Source organism: Puma concolor, chromosome E1 (assembly GCF_028749965.1).
Source record: "Puma concolor isolate L17-30 chromosome E1, mPumCon1.1.hap2, whole genome shotgun sequence".
In the NCBI taxonomy this organism is placed as follows: domain Eukaryota; kingdom Metazoa; phylum Chordata; class Mammalia; order Carnivora; family Felidae; genus Puma; species Puma concolor.
The window spans coordinates 55,256,137-55,269,481 of NC_141680.1; positions in this window are offsets into that span (position 1 = coordinate 55,256,137).

Sequence of the window (13,345 nt, forward strand, 5' to 3'; positions counted from 1 at the left end):
TGACAGAAACAGCCAGGCCTAGAAGGTAACTAGGAAATAAAGACGGAAGAAATATGCACCTGAACCAAACAGGATTTGTCTAGCTCGTCCTTAAAAATCAAAAACACACTTAGAAAACTCTCTAAATCACTGCTTTACTTATTTGTTTTCCAAAGAGACTGTAAGCTCCATGAGAACCAGGATTGTGTCACTAAATCCCAACATCTAACCCGTATTAGTACTGAATACTCTTTCCGAATGTTGAAAAGTTCCAGGTTCTCAAGGAAGAAAAAAAAGCAAATACACAGTCGTGTGCTGGGGCCAGCTCATGCCCAGTCCCAGGGGCTGATTGTTAGATTTACAAGAGTTTTGTGAGCCAGTTATTAAGCACAGCCTCTATTAGAAGTGAAATTCTATAAACTTGCAGCTAAATAAATTATATTAAAAACCAAGGTAAATGAGCTATCACTTCTTTTTTTTTTAATTTTTTTTACATTTATTTACTTTTTGAGAAACAGAGTGAGACAAAGTGTGAGCAGGGGAGGGGCAGAGAGAGAAGGAGACACAGAATCTGAAGCAGGCTCCATGCTCTGAGCCATCAGCACACAGCACGTGGGCTCGAACCCACGAACTATGAGATCATGACCTGAGCCGCAGTCGGACGCTCAACTGACTGAGCCACCCAGGCGCCCCAATGAGCTATCACTTCTTTAGTATTTCACAAAGTTTTACCACGATCAATGGACTTGAGGTTATTTACATATGTTGTGTGTATATGGTGGAACTATCATCTAATGCTGACCACTGCCCATCTTTTCCCCATTCTGTGCTCTGTGATGTCACATTTGTAGCTTAAAATTGGTCATGGTGGGAACATCAATACCATGGAAATCTAAAAATGCTATACATCAGGATTTGATTTATGGTTTTATAATTGTTTAGACTTGAGAATGACAAAGAAAATACTATGGATGTAGATTACACATAAAATTCTATTACATCTATAGTGCTTACCATATATATATATATATATATATATATATATATATATATATAAAACATGAAATACTCTTTCAGTATTCAAAACTATTCTCTGACTCAGTGAAGAAATCGCTTACATCATCGACTAAGAAGTGAGGCTCCAACAAATGTCTTCATTCTTTGATTCTTTAAAGAAAATGCAAATATCATATCAACCAGCATTCATGTTGGAAAGAGTACAGACTCTTTCATCAACTACAAAAGAGAAGTCGGTGGAATGTTTCTCAAGTATCAATTAACTATATGGAATTTACAGTAAAGAGTTTTGCATATTTTATAATTATTCACAAATTATAGGCTTCATATCCTTTATGTGAATGAGATTCATAATCTACTTGTGTGTGTATAAACCCAAATATGCTTTCTTCAGAGAGTTGGTTGGGTTTTTTTTTAAGTTTATTTACTTATTTTGAGAGAAAAAGGAGAGAGAAAGAGAGAGACAGCATGAGCGGGGGAGGGGCAGAGAGAAAGGGAGAGAGAAAGAAACCCAGGTGGACTCTCAGTGCAGATCCTGATGTGCAGGGCTCATGTGGGGCTCATGAACTGTGAGATGATGGCCTGAGCTGAAATCAAGAGTCAGAAGCTTAACCGACTGAGCCACCCAGGTGCCCCCAGAGAGCTGGTTGTTAAATAATTACCAACACACCATTGTCCCATAGCATAACTACATGTAAGGAAAGGGGATAATTTTAACGATTTGTAGGATGACAATTACATAGACATATATGTATATGTGCACGTGTGTGTGTGTGTGTGTTTGGTTCATCATCTGGCTTTGGCTTAACAGAGGCAGATCACAAAACACGGAGAGGAGGCTATTGGTAGACAAACGACACAGTATGAGCTCTTCTCATTGGCCCTGCTTCATCAGGCCTGCCAAGAACTAGGCTCATCAAAGGACAGGCAAAGGAAGCAAGATGTATAACATTTTCATACATCTGGATAGTATTTTGTAGTTTCCCAAGGGACTTTTGCACAGACTATGTCATGAGAACCTCATGAGTGTTTTGTGATAAAGGTAAGACAGAGCATTCCCACTTTACAGATGAACATATCGAGGCCCAACAAAGCTTATGTCCTTTGCCAAAGTACCCATGCAATTGAGGGTGACTAAGATCCAAGTAGAACACAGATCTTCTGACTCCCAGCCCGGTGTTTCTCAAGATCCGATTAAAATCCCCAAGTTGGAGTAGTGCTTCTAGAAAGTTCCATACCTCTTTGACCTGTGTGTAAGCAAGGAGGCAATGCGGTGGGAAGAGAAGGCACTTGGAAATCTGACGGTTCTGTTGTCAAACCCCATCATGCTTACTAGCTGTATCTCCTTGGGCAAGAAACCTATAACACCAGAGCCCCCATTTCGATCTGTCTGCCAGCCCATGTACAGCCACCTCCCCAAGTCAGCACCCAAGTGGCCAGAGAATCAAACTTGGTGGATTAAACCCACTGATTCATGTGCTGGTTTTCATACTATTTTTTTTTTTTTAGAATAGCAGAACTCTTAAGTTTTTCAAACAAAATCCTATACAAAACAGCAAAATATAATTCAGACCAAAGAGCAAGTTTCTGTGGTTGCATGGGGATAGGGAGAACGGGATAGCCAGGGCTCGTTGGCCACAACTCCTATCTGCTCATGGGGACCCTCACAGCACCAGCGAAGAAACTTAGTCTCCTTGAAGTGCCTAAAAAAATCCACATTAGCGTTTAATGTTAATGAAGGTAATGTGTGTACATGTGTGTCTGTGTATGTGTGTGGATCTGTGCGTGCGTGTGTGTTTTTGTGTGTGAGTGCTGTGTGTGTGGTGTGTATATATATTGAAGGGCAGAGGGCCCCATGTTCTGTCTTTCTCCCTATGTTTGGCTAAATATCTTGGAATCTTCTGCCGCTGGCCACAAAAAGACAAAAGGAAAGAGTGGGGCCCCCGAGTGAAGTAGGTGGAGAAAAATAAAGCTTCACTCATACATCACACCATAGAAAAGCAAGCAAGTAGGTCCATAAGCATTTTTATAACATCCCTTATAGATAGGTATCTTCATCATCATGACTTCGTACATGGAGAAATTCAGGCTTACAGAGGGTAAGGGACATTCTCAAGCTTTTAGTGCTTCTAAGTGGGGAAGCTGGGACCGGGACCGGCTTTCTAGGTGGGCAACCATGGCAATCATCCAGGGAGATTCTAAGGGCCCATGCTTGGGGTATAATGTTCTTCAGGTGCTATCTTCAAATTCTTAATAATTTTATCTTTGAATTTGTGTTCTGTAAATAAAGTCAAATGGGGTATGTGTGGGGTCCTGGGGCCTCTGCTCACATATGGTCCTGCCTCCCACTGCCTACCAGCCTTCCTGGGATGGGTCCTCATCCACCTGCTTCCCCTCCCTGATGATCTGGGCCTGCCTGTCCTCCCCACTGCCACCCCCGCCCCTAACCACCGGGGCAGCAGGTAGACAAGGAAAATTCATGTTCCGTCATCAACTTTCGCACCCGTGGCACAGGTACACATAGGGACAGGGTCAAGTGCCTGTCCTGTATTTCTCCAGAGAGGAAGGCTCAGCCATTCCCACCTGGGGGGAGGAAATGAGGGGGGCTCTCACTCACCCCTAATCCAGATTCTGAGCATGTTCTGGAATGGAGGTTGTGATCTCATTGATGCCCCCCCCCCATTATGTAGCTGGATCTGGCTCAGATTCAAACCCAGATAACTCAAGAGATGGAGTTCTTGATCCCTGTGTGGGATGCCTCTTCTTTGCTACCCATGAGGGTATTATTATTATTATTATTCCGCAAGCCATTCAACCAGCTTCTTGCTCCAGCGCTGACAGACTCTTCCCTTGCCAGCACCCATGTCACAAGAAGAGGGAATGTATGCACCTGGTAACCACAAGCCCTGGGTTTGTCCTACATTCATCCCTTCTCCCACAGGTATATATGCCTACACGTATTCTCCGCAGGTTCCATTGACCATAATTCTAGCAGCACTAATGAGCAACACGTTTCCCCCAGAGGATAGAAGCCAAGGTTCCCCGGGCTCATGAAATAGCCTACCAAGGATGCAAGGTGCTCCAGTGAAAGACAATATGCACAGGCAAGGAACCAACAGCAGTTCCTAGGTCTGGCTTCCTAGAATCATGCCAGTCAGTTCCACCGTTTCGTGGGATGACCAGTATATGAATTCCCCAACGGGCAGAAATTCTGCCTGTCTTGGCTGTGAGCACAGGCCAGTGCCTTGCAGACAGCAATGCTTACTACGTCTTTAGGGAATTGATATTGTTGGAGGGTCTACTCCAGATGCAAATGGCGTAGTTTTTAACTCCATCACTGGCATTTGTAATCATCTTTACCACTGGATTTTCTGAGTTAGGAGTAAGGAGGAAAACCCTCATCCTCTCTTTGGTCCCTTCCTTTCTTCCCCTTCCGTCCATTCCTACAGTAACCAATAGCGAATAGGCCGGGACCCCTTGGCTCCTTAACAAAGCCAAACAGGTGTGAGAGATTAGTTCCCTGGACAAAGCCTCTGTCCAACAAAACATTGTCAAATTCCCCCCTAACAAAGTCCAGAGCTGTAAGCAATTCCCCTCGTTATGAAGAGGGAAAGAAAACACAGCCCGACTCCTTCCCAATTAGCTCAGAGGACCCTCCGATGAGCCGAATTTAAACCAGAGACCTGCCATGATCTGGCTTCCAGTGCAGATGGGGCCTGCCTTCCCCAACGAATGGAAACTCACTGGCCCAGGTTCCCAGCCACCTTGGCACGAGGGCGCAGACGGCCCCCAAGCCCCCACCCCAGTATCCATGGGCTGTCTCTGCCTCTGATTCAAACCATCTTTGCAACTCCCTGCCAGATCCCTTACTTTGATTTTCCATATGGAGGCTTGGTCTCCTTTGCCAGGTTAGTGTTTATAGGGATGGGCTTTTTGACAGTTTCACTGTCAGTGAAAGAGGGGAAGGGATCCCCCCCGCCCCCCGAACACGAATCACTTTCTTGTCATCCAAGAAGGGGAGAAAGACCAACATCCCGAAGCAATAACAACACCATTGAAACCCCAAAGGGATATGCAGTGAGGATGTCTTGTCTTTCCTTTCCTTCTCTCCCCTCCACCCCCTCCTCAAACTGATAGGTCTTGGGGTAGGAAACAGAAAGGCTCCAAGGTGCTTCCAAAAATGGCCCCTCGCTCTGTTACTTTGTGTTTACACATGCGGTTATGGCAGCGCAGACCCCTCAAATCATCTGATCCGTGCCCCCACCCCGTCTCAGACCGCACTTGGAAGAAATCTCTTCCAATCTTGAACATCTTACCTGAATAGGGGGTGTTTAAACAGTCTTCGCAATAAGCTCTCAGGAAAGATTACCACTGCCAGGCATTGTCCTAAGGCTTTAAAGCATCACTTCTCAGAACTCTATAAATTTTATAAATGAGGTAACAGCATTTAAAAAGTTACTTGTCCAGGGGTACCTGGGTGGCTCAGTTGGGTAAGCGTCCGACTCTTGGTTTTGGCTCAGGACATGACCTTTGCACTGACAATACAGAGCCTGCTTGAGATTCTCTCTCTCCCTCTCTCTCTGCCCCTTCCCTGCTTGCTCTGTCTCTCTCTCAAAATAAATAAATTCAAAAAATTTTACTTGTCCAAAACACACAACTGGCCACCGGTAGAATTAACATTTGAACCCAGAGTCCAAATCCAAATCTGTGGTAGACTTTTGAGTGCTGTTTGCCAAATATTCCTTCCCACCCCCCCCTCAGCTCCCCCTTCTGGGGACAGGGTGGGATTACATTTCCTGGGAACCTCACGGGGCCAGCACTGGTCAAGGAGTTGCGACTGAAGGTCATGTTTATCATTTCCAGACGGGGCCAATGTGTGTCTCCCCAGAAGGCACTGTTCCTTCTGCCGTGCTTACTGGCAATGTTCTGGAAAGTTCTGTCAGCCTGCGTCCCAGAATAAAGATACAATGACGAATGAGCAACACTCAGCTTCTTGTGATAGATAAGTAGTCTGAGCAAACAATGAACTTTAGTTGTTTTAATCCATTAAGATTTGGGGCTTTTTACAAAGCGGGGAGCAAGTGGCTAGTTTTGGAGGGAGAGGAAGGACAGGGCATGTGAAGAGCTTCTGGGGTGCCTATCTGACATCCCTTTCTTAACTTGAATGCCTGTTACAAGAGTGTTAGCTTTTTAATAATATGATAAATATTGTTTCTTGGAGGTTGCAGTATCCGTGTTTTATTTTACACAAACGGGTTAAAAAAATATCTGGGGGCTGTTTGTTACCACCCCGTACTGCCCGGATAGTCGGCAGCCAACCCTGATTGATATACCATCATGGCCCTGTGACAAACTGCTTTCTTGTGTCTCAGCGATCCCCCTTCTGCTCAGATGTCAAGAAATTTCTGTCTTCTGAGTTGAGAACTGAAAGCTTTGTTTTTCTGGTAAGTCTAAGTCTTGTAATGAAAAGGACAAAGTACAAACATGAAATGCATTATCTGGGGCAGGAAGTCTTCAAAGGTTCCTCATCCAAAATTTCCTTAGGGCTTATCGCTGCATCCCAAGAGGGCGAGACATGACTGAGTCTGAATTCGAGAATGTAAATAGTGGGCATCCCCTGAAACTTCTCTCTGACTGTGCTCCTCTCTACTCCAGCGACCTCAACACAGCCCCTTGTGGTCACTTTAGTCTCTAGAGTGTGATATGCTCATCGACTGTATTAACAGAGGGAAGCGAATGAGGTGACTTCACCGCACATTTAGGCAGGAAGATTCATTGGAGGGAGAGGAAGTTCCTGATGGTTTTCAATTTGTCCCTGTTGGCAAATGTCTAAGAGGTGTTCCGAGGAATCTCATTTAGAGATCAGCCAGTGTACAAAGGGCAGAAGGAAACTGCAACACCTTTTCTCTGCCATGACCCTAGTTCAAGCAATGCAGCCTGGCTCTTGCAACATCTGGGAACTTGGAAATACAAGGGGTTACTAAACAACTCCCCAGCCCCCAACCCGTGTTAGCTGTAGAGAAGCAAGGTGCTTCCCCCTAGAAGGCCTTTGTGTTTTATAATCCATTCTCCTTCTATACACTGCCCCCCCCCCCAATAAAACCATCACCGCATGGGGAAATGACAAGGGCTATCAGTTGAAAAAAAAAAGACTCATTTTTATTTGTTTTTGGTTTTGTTTTGCTTTGCTTATTTAGTTACTCATCTACCAATGTGCAAAAGCTCTCTGCAGGCTCAACTGTATTTTAGAACTCTTGCCCTCTTGAAAGGCAATTCCCAAAGCAAACCCCAGATTCTTACCACCCACCTTCAGGCCAGCTGCTGAGTATTCACTCCAAATTCAGCCCTTCAAGGGCCCTCTGTCAGCGCTCAGAGGCTGTTGACCAACAACTGTTTCCCAAGCTCGATGCTTGCTGATCTAACCTCATTAAGCCAACGCAAGAAGTCTATGTGATTGATTTATCCCATATAATAAAACCAGGCAATTACTCACTGGGGCAACCTGGCACATGATCTGGTCCCTTCTGTAAGAGGTAGCAAAGCAGCAATATAATAAACCACCCTGCTATTTGGGGAGAGATAAATTGCTAATCTGTGGCTGTCCTACTACAAATGAATTTTCATTACAGTCTGTGGCAATGCTGAACTTCAAGGACCTGTAATTATAAACCATTGATTTTTTTTACTGTCACCTGCTGAAAGCAAAAAGCATAAAACATTATCACTTTAACACCGAGGCCCATCTGGGTGTGAGCTCTCCTGCTATAAATGCAGGCGCAGCAGATAGATGCACAAGGTAGGCAATGATGCCCTCCTCCCCCATACCTGGAAGCTTGCCCGAGAAAAGCCCACACCAGGGATGAATCATTTACAAAGGGATCAAAACGGGCCACTTTTTTCTAGGCACAGGAGTTGGCGCTTTCTCTTTCATGGCATTTCTTTCAATCCTATCTGCAAGAGATTATACAACGGACCAGTAAAGGGTATAGACTCGGGAGGCAAAATTCTTGTGTTTACGTTCTGATTCCTCTCGTTCATAGTTGTGTGACCTTGAGCAACTGTGCCTCCGTTTCCTCCTCTCTAAAATGGGAAGGTTAGGGAGAGAATCTACCTGCCTCACAGTGTTTTATGAGAACAAAGTGAGTTCACTCCTGTCAACCCCTGGAAGGATACCTGCCCAGAAAAAGCACTCAATGCACACCACGTATTAGTAAAACATGAATCAAAGTATGGGTGGCTGTCCTTCCTTGCCTTCTAGGCTCTAAGTCCCTTATTAGTAGAAAACTTGTTTTACACATCTCTTTAGATATTTAGATGCTTATTTAGACTGAACTCATTAAAGGCACATTCTGGAATTTTTCCAACATTATATCCCATGGGCCCAGTGCTGTGCCTGGTGCATAGTAGGTATTTGATTGCAATGCTTATAATGCTTTGTACATTATAAATACCATAAATTCTTACTGAATGAACAAGTGAATGTAAAAAAAAAATTATCCCCTTTTCCTTTAAGCAATCATGTGCCCAATTGAATAGATCATGCTGATGAACAGAGACTTAGGGAGGGGATGGCTCCTCTCCCAAGCGGGGAAGGGAGGTAAGGACAGAATATGGAATTGAAAGAGTGTCCTGTTCACTTGAAAAGACACTATCATCTCCCCTGGTGGGGTATCTTTGGGTATATGTGTTTGACTCTGGGGACCACATTCCAGAAGAGCCCCAACAAACCTCTGAGTTTAGAGCGGTGACAAGGATGCTGAAGGTTCCAGCAAACATGTGGTGTGTAAACCAATTGAGCGCCAGAGAAGGGAAGACTCCTCGGGAAGCGGAACTGTGTTCAGGGTGCTGCAGAATTCAGAACAATGTTCACCGTCACTCTTCAGATGCAGTGGTTGCTAAGTTCTGTGACCCTGCCTCCAAATATTTATTAAATTCGGTGCTACCTCAGCCCCAAGCTCCTGACTCTCCTGCTCAGTCAGAAGTTATACCACTGATGCCCATGCATCCTCACTTTAATGTCTCCTCTTCCCAGCAGCAAAAAGCTCGAAACCCTCAGCAGGGCACCCAAGGTCCACTCTAGCCCAGCTTTCCGGGATCATCCATTCCATTGTTCCACCCATAACAGAAAGCGGCAGATACGGATGGATGGAGAGATGATTGCCTTTTCCTCACTACACAAGGCACTTTTCTTCCTCTTCCTCGACTTTATGGGTGAGATCCCATCCCTACCTCGCGAGCCTCAGTTCTGAGCTCACATCTTCTGCAGAGCCTTCTTCCACCTCCCCTAGCAGAACTAGGTGCTCTTCCACCTTTGGCCCTGGGAAATTTGAGCACCATACTCTTGACCATTTCCATTGTTCCACCCTTAACCCCTTCCAAGGCAAATCCCGGGATTTACCCAGCTTTGTAGTCCATGGGACGAGCAGCTGGCATATAGTAGGTATTGAGCAAATATGGAGTGAATGGAAATTGGAGGTAATTTCCCATTTAATACCAAAAAGAGGTTTTCATTAGGAGAATAAACCCCAAAATGGAGTGTGCTAGACAAGTACATGGACCTGTGATTCCCATGCAAGGATGTTGTAGGAAACATATCCACACTAAGCAGCAGGTTGAAGCAGAGGACCTTTAGGAACTTTTATCAGACTTGAGACTCAGGGACGCTATGACACTTGAACTTCAGTTCCATATCTTCAGCCACTTCACTTGGAAAAAAGAGACACGTAGAAGTCTTGGTCCTGGGACTTGCAACATCATAGTATCATAGCTCCAAGAAATGGATGGTTTTGACCTGTATGTGAAAGTTTTTGACTCTGGAGCAAAAGAGAATAGTGTAACAGTCTGGAATGTCTAAGAATTTTCTCCAAAAAGATCCAAAGCAATGAACTTGCTTCCTATGTATAAAAAAAAAAAAAAAAGTCTTGATACTCAATGTTCTCATAACTGAAAGGGGGGGGGCGCAAAACATGGCCTTCTAGATGTGTCAGTGTTGTGATAAGTCATGTTTAAACTTTACCCAAAGTGAAATAAAATGTCAACAGAAACTGCTGTCCAAACTCTCTGATCAGGTCAGGCAAACAACCAATCAAAAAAAATCAATCAAATGTGAAAGGTGGCCTAACGGGTGGGAATGCTTAACTCTGTGATTCCCATAGGAGCCAGGTCTATTTAACATGTTTCCAGCCAGCTGCTGCTTCTCCTCATAGCCACGAAATAGCAAGCAGCATATCAGAAGGTGTTGTTTTGTGAGCTGAGTTGGCCACGAGCAGGCTCAGAACTTAGCGGCATTGGCTGAGGATGCAGGGAGGACGCTGGGAACAGTGGGGTCACCTCAGCCCCCAGGCCAGTGTTTTGGGAACAGAGGTGGCCAAAACTCCAAAGAGGAATGGAAAAGACAGTAAATGCTCCAGGAGGTTGGCTCTTGTAGGTGAGACTGAGGAGCGAACATTTATTTCTAAGTTGATGTGACAGAATGACAGCAGTGTGCTTCCATGTGGCCCGTGCAGTTGGAAACAGACTGCATTTCCCTGGGGGTAAGGGATCAGCAGGAGCCAGAGAGTGGCTCAAGCCCCCAACCAGGTAGGCTAGTGTTTAGGACAGGGTCTCCACTACAAGAAAGAAGTGAAGTGACACCCACAATGAGCCTAATTCTTGACTCTTAGAGGAGATGGAACTCCTAATGTACCTCCAGTCTTGTCAAGATTGGCTCAGGAACCAGCTGGGCTGATCCTCTGGTGGTTTCAGCTGGATAAAGCCAGAAGCGAGCAAGGATTTGACATGGCAACGTGCTCACGTGCCTTCCCACTCCGTGATAATTGACTCCAGAGCACACCCTGCTCCCCGCCCTCTTGTATTTTAACATGACCTTAGACTGGAACAGAGGATAATGAAGTTGCACAAACCAGCCAGGAACTGGATTCAAATAGCAACACTCAGTGTGGAAGAAAAATTGGTATAAACTCTCTACTAAGTAACCTAGTGACCCATACTGGGACCTTAAAAAAATGTATATTACTTTAACTAAACAGCTACAATTCTAGGGTCTTATTCTTAACGGGAAAAGAAATGCATGAAAGATAGAGAAAAGGAAAAGTAGATGGGGGGTGGGGTGGGGAGACCGTTGGAAAGAATAACAGTTTGAATGTTTATCACTATTATATTAGAAATTTTCAGTCTGCTGCCTCTTCTACCCTATGACCCAGCAATAGCACTGCTGGAAATTTACCCAAGGGATAGAGGAGTGCTGATGCAAAGGGGCACTTGTACCCCGATCTTTACAGCAGCACTTTCAATAGCCAAATTATGGAAAGAGCCTAAATGTCCATCAACTGATGAATGGATGTAGAAATTGTGGTTTATATACACAATGGAATACTACTTGGCAATGAGAAAGAATGAAGTATGGCCCTTTGTAGAACGTGGATGGAACTGGAGAGGGTTGTGCTAAGTGAAATAAGTCATACAGAGAAAGACAGATACCATATATTTTCACTCTTATGTGGATCCTGAGAAACTTAACAGAAGACCATGGGGGTGGGGGGGGAAGGGGGAAAAAAAAGTTACAGAGAGGGAAGGAGGCAAACCATAAGAGACTCTTAAAAGCTGAGAATAAACTGAGGGTTGATGGGGGTGGGAGGGAGGGGAAAGTGGGTGATGGGCATTGAGGAGGGCACCTGTTGGGATGAGCACTGGGTGTTGTATGGAAACCAATTTGACACTAAATTTCAAATAAAAAAAAAAAGAAATTTTATGTGCATCATCTCATTTCATCCTCACGAAGTCGACAGGATTGAGACAGTGATGCTCGTGGCATTGTTTGTAAGAGTGAAAAACAGAAACCAGCCTTTTTGTGTAACTGCTAAGAATAACATTATGTTGTGCCCACATAATGCTTTAACACCAGACCTTTAAAAATTTATAAAGAGGGGCGCCTGGGTGGCGCAGTTGGTTAAGCGTCCGACTTCAGCCAGGTCACGATCTCGCAGTCAGTGAGTTCGAGCCCCGCGTCAGGCTCTGGGCTGATGGCTCGGAGCCTGGAGCCTGTTTCCGATTCTGTGTCTCCCTCTCTCTCTGCCCCTCCCCCATTCATGCTCTGTCTCTCTCTGTCCCAAAAATAAATAAACGTTGAAAAAAAAAATTTTTTTTTTTAAATAAATAAATAAAAATTTATAAAGAATTCTGTACCAGTAGGAGAAATGCTCAGAGTAAAATATTAATCAAAGTATAGAAAATCATATATGCAATAGAATTACCAAAATACGTCTATGTTTTACTTGTTTATAAATGTGCATGTATGTGATACATTAAATGTTCATGTATCCACATGTTCATCAAAAAGTTCACGGTGTTATAAATGGGTGATGGGATCGTGAATGGTATTGATTTTCTTCTTTACACTTTCTAATGCTTTCCAAAATTTTTACAACAAGCATAATTACTTTAATCATCAGTCAAAACATTTAATGGAAATAGCTTATTTACCATATGCTTGGAAGGCTAATATATGAACACACGTTACTGCTCTGCTAAAATACCAACATCAAAGGAATTGCAGAGGCCATATTTGTCTAATAATGACAAATTATGGACAACTGAAAAATATCTAAGCTATGTCAGTAACTGCTCTGCTGCTATCAGCCTTGAAACGTACTTGATATATTCTTGTGACAAACAACATCGCAAGGGGTGTGACCCCAACATCAACAAATATATATTCAGTGTTTTTCTAGCCTGAAAATAATAGTGACCTGCTAACATTCTTTGATATTAAAAATACTTTGGGACCGGCTTTAAACCTGATTAAAACCATACATGTATTCCCGCCATATTTTTTAAAATATCTCAGTGGTAATTTATAGTTTGCAGTACATTTTGTTAATTGATTGCAGCCCTAACATCATAATCCTAAGATAAAGAGTATCATAAACATTTTAATAAGAACATATGGTAGGAAACTTTGGTACAGCCAAGCCTTTGAAGGGCGGTTTTCTTCCTCTAAAAGAGAGTCATAAAAGGTGTGGGGAAGCCTGAGGAGATGAAAACAGACTGTGGTTCATCATCACTGAGAAACCCAGGCTCAGCCTTTTCTTAGGGAATTGGAGGAAAGAGGGGACTAGGCTCCTGAACTTCATTCGGCTTTTCTTTCCCTGATTAGGAAGGTACCCCCTCCTTCCTTCTGTTAAACTCAGGAGCCAGAGGAGCGGGCCACACACGCCATATCTATGGTCTGGGACTCTATGTCAGAGGAGGCTGGAGAAGTGCTAATAAGGCATACTCAAAGGCAAATCATGTTTAATGCCAGGGCACTTAACTGGTTTGTAGTTTAGCAGCTATAAATCATGAATATTCT